The sequence below is a fragment of the Argentina silus genome (assembly GCF_951799395.1).
Source record: "Argentina silus genome assembly, chromosome: 8".
Taxonomy (NCBI): domain Eukaryota; kingdom Metazoa; phylum Chordata; class Actinopteri; order Argentiniformes; family Argentinidae; genus Argentina; species Argentina silus.
Window position 1 is genome coordinate 20,596,664 of NC_139662.1, and position 7,842 is coordinate 20,604,505.

Genomic DNA, 7,842 nt, shown 5'->3' on the forward strand with positions numbered 1-7,842 from the left:
GCTTGCCTCAGAGGGTAAATCGTGATAGCAAGTACAAATCCAGCTCAAAGCTAACCCTTGTCTTTCGTACCGTCGGGGGTCAAGCTGTAGAGCCTGAAACAGGTGAACAGAGTGCACTTGTGTGGCGCTGATCCCAGAAACAAAAGCTAGTGGTAAATATCAACATCCACTTAAATAACTATGCCCACATAATAACCCTAATTACATTATCTCTATTCTCTCTCTCTGTCTAAATTGAAACAAAAAGCGGTCTAAGGTTATAGCCTCAGACAAACCTTACAGTAGGCTACAGTATGGGTGCATTGGGCGGCTCTCCCCTCCACGCGCAGAGAGTCAGGCTCCAAACACATCCTGCCATTGAGGTGCCGTCCCATCATGTACGGTACGAGTCCTCTGGCCTTGATCCAGGTTCCTTTTCCCTCATTAGCTGTATCTGCTCCTCTAGATTGTGTTGTGTTGTGTTTCAGGGACTCAGTGAATCACACATCCCAGAGAAGGGGAAGATATGAGGTCTATTATGGTTTTAAAGGACACTCACAGGAAGTTATGAAACATCTCAGACAAAAGGGAAAGGGAAAATCTGAGATGTATAGGGCTGATGTTACTATTATTATTATGGTGTCGCTAAGCACTCTGAAGTGTCTTGTTTTGTCCTATGAATGTCTTGCTTACATGCTTACACACATAATCTATTGAAGAAATTGCATTTTACATGTATCTGTACCTGTGAGATGCTTGGAGAAAAAAAGCTTTCATAACCAAATCTGCATCTAATTCATAATGAGGCAGTCCGACATTCCAATGAAAATGCTGATCTCACCCTTACATAATGTAAGCACGTGTGCATTCCTTGCCCAATCACTGTCCCTGCCCTGACACGATGATGAGCACAGATCCTTGCTAATTAGCGTAGAGAAGTCTCTCTTAAAACTGAATAGATAGGCAGGAGGTAGATAGCGTATTATAGCCCTAACCCTAACCCTAACCCTAACTCTAACCCTAACCCTAACCCTAACCCTAACCCTAACTCTAACCCTAACCTTAACCCTAACTCTAACTCTAATCCTAACCCTAACCCTAACCCTAACCCTAACTCTAACCCTAACTCTAACCCTAACCCTAACTCTAACCCTAACCCTAACCCTAACCCTAACCCTAACCCTAACCTAGTATGCACGGACAGAAGTACTGTGTCACAGCTAACCTACAATAGTTTCTTAGGTCCAGGCCAGCAGCTAGATTGTACTATGAGCTCGTTCACCGGCACTGTATAACGTACAGTTGATCACTGTAACTATATGAAGTTTGTGAGGGGGTGGGATGGTCTGGAGAGGGGAGCAGGGGAATTGGGGGGTGATGTGATGGGGAGGTGGGGTGTTGCAGACACAGTTGTCTTTGATAGCTCAGGTGGTCATCACCTGAGGCGGAAAGAGAGTTAATGGGCATTCTCAGCTCCAGACAAGCACAGGCTAGTGCTCTCTCTTCCCTGCCTTTAGCACAGGCTAGCTCTCCCTCCTCTCTCCTCTCTCCCCTGGCTGTCAGTAGCACAGGCTAGCTCTCTCTCCTCCCTCCTCCCTCCTCCCTCCTCCCTCCTCTCTCCTCTCTCCTCTCTCCTCTCTCCTCTGGCTGTCAGTAGCACAGGCTAGCTTTCTCTCCTCTCTCCTCTCTCCTCTCTCCTCTCTCCTCTCTCCCCTGGCTGTCAGTAGCACAGGCTAGCTCTCTCTCCTCTCTCCTCTCTCCTCTCTCCTTTCTCCTCTCTCCTCTCTCCTCTCTCCTCTGGCTGTCAGTAGCACATGCTAGCTCTCCCTCCTCTCTCCTCTCTCCTTTCTCCTCTCTCCTCTCTCCTCTCGCCTCTCTCCTCTCTTCTCTCTCCTCTCTCCTCTCTCCTCTCTCCTCTCTTCTCTCTCCTTTCTCCTCTCTCCTTTCTCCTCTCTCCTCTGGCTGTCAGTAGCACATGCTAGCTCTCTCTCTTCCCTTGCTGCCTGAAGCAGGAGGGAGTATGCATCATTACAGGAGACAGAAGCTATCTATCTGTATTCCAACACACTCCATTGCTTGGTTCCCTCTTCAGTTCATTGCCCTGTACTGGATCAAAACCCCACAGTTCATTGTTTAAAGATAACTATCAGAAATATTTGTATGGCGACATAATCCATTTATCTTTCCAGTGTGGGATATCTTCATATTGACAGGATGTGAGGGTAATGATTGTCACAACACCATAATCACCTCAGGAAATGTGGAGGAGACGACCAACAGCACTCAGCCTGGGAGGCACTGCTGTGTGTCATCTCACAGCCATGCAATTGGCTCTGTCAAAAGGTCAGACAAAACTACAGCACCTAAATGCAACATAATTGTCCACAAAATTGGGTGACAAAAAGGGGAGGAGAGAGAGATACCTGGGAGAAAATGCCGGAAATGAGACCACCCTCTGGATAGGCCTTCAACAAGTTGATAACACAGTATACTGTACTGTGACCTAGAATGTCACTGTAGAAATCATTTAGCCAATTAACAGATACAGTACATGTATTTACGACACACAATGAGAAACAACATTCAGATTCATGGAGCCTCTTGTAGAAAATAGGATGTAAGTGTCCCTTTAAGAGCTGATACAGAGATAATGTCTGGTCCTGGGGCAGATGGGAAAGGAACGAGAGAGAGAGAGAGAGAGAGGGAGGGGGAGAGAGAGAGAGAGAGAGAGGGAGAGAGAGAGAGAGAGAGAGAGAGAGAGAGAGAGAGGGAGAGAGAGAGAGAGAGAGAGAGAGAGAGAGGAATTTGCCTGAGAGGAGAGTGAGAGAAGGTATGTGAGAGTGCCTGTCACACTGAGGCTCCTGTGTGCTATTCCTTGGTTGGATTCCAATCCAATAACTTACTCCCTTCCCTCTGTCCTTGTTGACTCTCCTTTCGGATAGGAAAGGACAGGACTACATCTAATAAGAATGATGGTGAATCTGTAGCTCTACCAACCCTTCTAGTAGATCAGGTTCTGGTCTGGCCGTACTGCATACATCTCTATCGAATCAGTGAGGGGGAGTGAACAAGGCCAGAGGAAAGGTAGCCAGGTCAGTGAATTGGAATCCACCCCAGGGCTCCACAGAGATGGGCTCAGCCTCACCAGAGGGGCCTGACCTGGGGGAATTCCTCTCCACTGCTCCCCGGGTGGGAAGATTTACTGGAGGATCACAGGTCACCACCTTGGCAACAGGACCTCTGACCAATGGGAGGCCAGCTGGATATGATGAGTTTCCTCGTTAACTGCCATTTTGACAGTGTGCAATTCCAGTGGCATCTGTGGCATGTTAGACTTTTTACGCCACGAATGTTGTTTTCTGCTCTTCAAATGCACTGTATTGACCCCTCACAATTGACATATTTACAAATTATTTACAGACAATAGCAGATTACTTCAGATGAGTTGTCTTAGTAGTGCTGATATGATCAGCATTTTCGGTATAGATTCAGTTACATACATGTTGATATAGAATTGGGAGTGGTATGGAATTCATGTCCTCTCTTGCAAAGGGAGAAACATTTAGCAATATAGAACACTACGATAATTCAACCAAACACATCAATCAAATAAACCCCTCATGAACGTTGCAATTGTTCATGGGAAAACTTTGGTGGGTACATTTAGAGTGTAATTTATGCTGTGGTATCATGAGGTTGAACATGAACATTCAACTGCTATATTTATAGATTGACACACTCATTAATTCTCCACATAAAACATAACAATGATGATTATGATGTTGATGATGATGATGATGATGATGATGATGATGATGATAACACACACTGTACAGTACTGTACATCGTCTGATCATTAAGCAGAGTGATACTGTGGCTACAGACTTAACACACACATCGACACATAATATTCCATGTTCAGTAAATTAGGCGAAACAATCCTTCTTCCAGCTAACTGGTGAAAATTTCGCATTTCAGAATGTTAATTTGCAAGATGCAACAGGTACAGTGGTGCTTTCATGACTGTCTGCATACCAGGGTGACCGCAGCCTAACGATGACTCTCTTCATCTCTTCCCCTCTGGCTCCAAGATGAAACCCTGTGTACTCCTTCCAAAGATCTACACGGCTATGGGATGTGTGGATTTGTTTATGTTTACCCCTAAAGCCATGCCTTTTTTTATGACACTTGACAAAATGTTCAATTTATGGGAGTGAGTGAACACTGAGTTCTGCAAACGCCTCTTTCTAGAAAGATTCTCTCTGTTCTATCTCGAGATGTGGGTAAAATGGCCGCCGTGCAGCTCATCACACCTGAGTCAGATTCATTAGCAGACATTACAGGCACACGTAAACACGTAAAATTCCCAGTGGTTTGTGCACTCCTCTCTGCTATTCGAGAGTTTACTGCTGTGTGTGTGTGAGCGATCGACGCCTCTGTGTTTATCCGCAGTAAATCCTAATGTACCGTTGCAATGAGCACTGCTCTGTTCTCTGACTGACAGGTTATTCAATAGCCTTATTCATAAGCACAAATAGCAATCAGCATAAATCTTGTCATTCACTGCCACCATTTTATGTGATACGCTTGAGGAAGTATTATTCTAAAGACAGGCTGGTTCGTTGTTATTTCTGTCTAATTGTATAACTTGTCACTGATGCTCACTCTTATGATTCACATACAACACGCCCAGATAATGGTCTTGTTTGAGAGGGAAATTTCCCTACCTCTTCACATTATCCTATCTCACTAATAGCCTAAGGAACTATACAGGCGCCCGTCTACACACACACACACACACACACACAAAAACGTTGAGACCTCAGTTTAGAAAACAAAAAACGTGACAGTCAACGATTTTTCAACCTGAGAGACGGAGCTTGTGGAGACCCCGATCAGTGCGTAGGTAAGATGGAAGGTCTGTTCTGAGGCCTGTCACAACCTCGCCAGCCTGGCATGAGTCAAGAACAACACATGGAAGCCTGAAGACTTAGATGGAATTAGAAGACTTATGATTTCTGTTAAATGCTTATGACATGACGCCTACACATCAAGACTGACTTTGTAAGGATAGACAGCGTACTGTATATTAAGCAATGTGCTACAATAGTGTATGTTGTGCTTACTGGGTGTGCCGCTTGTGTTTCTTCTACATTTGAACATGCTGTAGTGATATACTATACAGTATGTAGGGGCTGATAATCGAGGTGGAGAAACAAACAACCCCTTACCTCACTGTCAGCAGAATATTCTGGCTGGAAGGTCTAACAGTGACATTGGCCTGGGAATGGAGGGAGTGACTACAGCTGAACCACACACTTTACTTTCACAAATCCCCCCTCCCCCCGATCTCTATCTCTTTTTTTTGTTTGTTTAAATATGTTTTTAGGGCATTTCTGCTTTATTGGGATAGAGATTGACAGGAAGGGTGGGAGAGAGAGGAGGGGTGACATGCAAGACGTGTCGAGGGTCGGAATCGAACCAGGAACCTTGCGATTATGTGGTATGCGCATTAGTCTGCTATGCTACAAAGCACCCCCCAATCTCTCTCTCTCTCTCTCTTTCCCCCCCTTGAAGAGCATTCCTTAACAGGTGCACGTTATCCCACAACCTCAGCATGAAGGCAGTTTTAGCCAATTATAGGCCTGCTGTATTTTCACCAAGCGACAGATGATATATAAGAGTGTGAAGCCACCAAGAGTGGAAGCTGCCTGTTAGAAGAAGATGACGACCGTCTCACCTCTGCCAGTGTTGCTGCTCTGCTGTCTGTCTGGGGCACAAGTTCAGTACAGTACCAATGATGTCATTCCTCAGGCTCCCTATGTAAAAGGTGAGAGTAGGGTGGATGCGGTGCAGATTGAGAGGCCCAGAACTGAGGCCGAAGGCGATGCTGGTGCCGGGCTAACAGAACAGACAGAGGTCTGGGCGGAGCTGAGGGCACTGAGAGACATGGTGGTGGAGCAGAGGGTCGAGCTCAGACAAATGGCGGCCAGGGTGACAGCTGCTGAAAGCCATGTGGAGGAGCTGCAGACGGAGAATGCAGGTGACATGAGAAAATAGAGACAATCATCGTTAAATTAGGATTTATCCATAACGCAAGTAACAGTAAGTCAATACCTTATCATTTTAGCCCAAGCAGTTGAGCTTACAATCATGGAGGCCAGGGTGACAGATGCTGAAAGCCATGTGGAGGAGCTGCAGACGGAGAATGCAGGTGACATGAGAAAATAGAGACAATCATCGTTAAATTAGGATTTATCCATAACGCTAGTAACAGCAAGTTAATATCTTATCATTTTAGCCCAAGCAGTTGAGCTTACAATCATGGAGGCCAGGGTGACAGATGCTGAAAGCCATGTGGAGGAGCTGCAGACGGAGAATGCAGGTGACATGAGAAAATAGAGACAATCATCGTTAAATTAGGATTTATCCATAACGCTAGTAACAGTAAGTCAATACCTTATCATTTTAGCCCAAGCAGTTGAGCTTACAATCATGGAGGCCAGGGTGACAGATGCTGAAAGCCATGTGGAGGAGCTGCAGACGGAGAATGCAGGTGACATGAGAAAATAGAGACAATCATCGTTAAATTAGGATTTATCCATAACGCTAGTAACAGCAAGTCAATACCATATCATTTTAGCCCAAGCAGTTGAGCTTACAATCATGGAGGCCAGGGTGACAGCTGCTGAAAGCCATGTGGAGGAGCTGCAGACGGAGAATGCAGGTAAACAATGGAAATCAAATAACTACTGCTGCCTCTGACGTAATATTGCATAGAGATGCAATAGAATAAACTTATGATGTTTGACTTCGACTTTAAACCCTCTTAGAGTTTGGAGAGAGATGATATTTCTAAGAGATTCTTTTTTTATTAATATTAATAGTTTTTTTATTTTTTTATTTGTCTGGTTGTTGTACAGCGCATTGGGTTCAACAAATGCACTTTATAAACCCAATCCATTATTATTATTATTATTATTATTATTGTTATTATCATTATCATTGTCATTGTCATTATCATTATCATTATCATTATCATTATCATTATTATTATTATTATTATTATTATTATTATTATTATTATTATAAGCTTGATGCATTCTACAGTCTGTCATTTCAGTTCAAGCTGTCAAACTGGAAATCACCTGGTTCAAGGTGAGCGCTGTGGAAGCCAGGTTGGCAGGCAGTGAGGGCCACGTGGAGGACCTTGAGAGAGAACAGACAGGTAAGAGGACATTCAGGATGAGGGAGGGGGAGACATGGACAGTGCAGGAAGCAAAAAAAAAACATTTAAAATACATTAAAATAAATACATTTCAGCACAATCGATGGAACTAGGAGATCTTGCCGTGAGGTTGAATGTCACAGAGAATCAGGTGGCTGAACAGAAGACGTTGGTGATGAATCTGGGATCAACAGTGGAAGCCCTTCAAAGCCTTAATGATGGTAACTGATAATCAGAATAACAAGTGTTTGTGAATGGTGAGTATGTGAAAGAGAGATAGTAAATGATGTGTGTGTGTGTGTGTGTGTGTGTGTGTGTGTGTGTGTGTGTGTGTGTGTTTTGTTAAAATTCTCTGATTCATGTGTGATGTGTGGAGTCAAGAGATGAGATTAGATCACCAGTGTTTTTCATTCATTGAATACAACGTGTGCACAAGGGAGAGATAGGGTTAGGGTTAGGGTTAGGGTTAGGGTTAGGGTTAGGGATAGGGTTAGGGGTTAGGGGTTAGGGTTAGGGTTAGGGTTAGGGTTAGGGTTAGGGGTTAGGGTTAGGGTTAGGGGTTAGGGTTAGGGTTAGGGTTAGGGGTTAGGGTTAGGGTTAGGGTTAGGGTTAGCAAACTAAATGACTTTACTCAC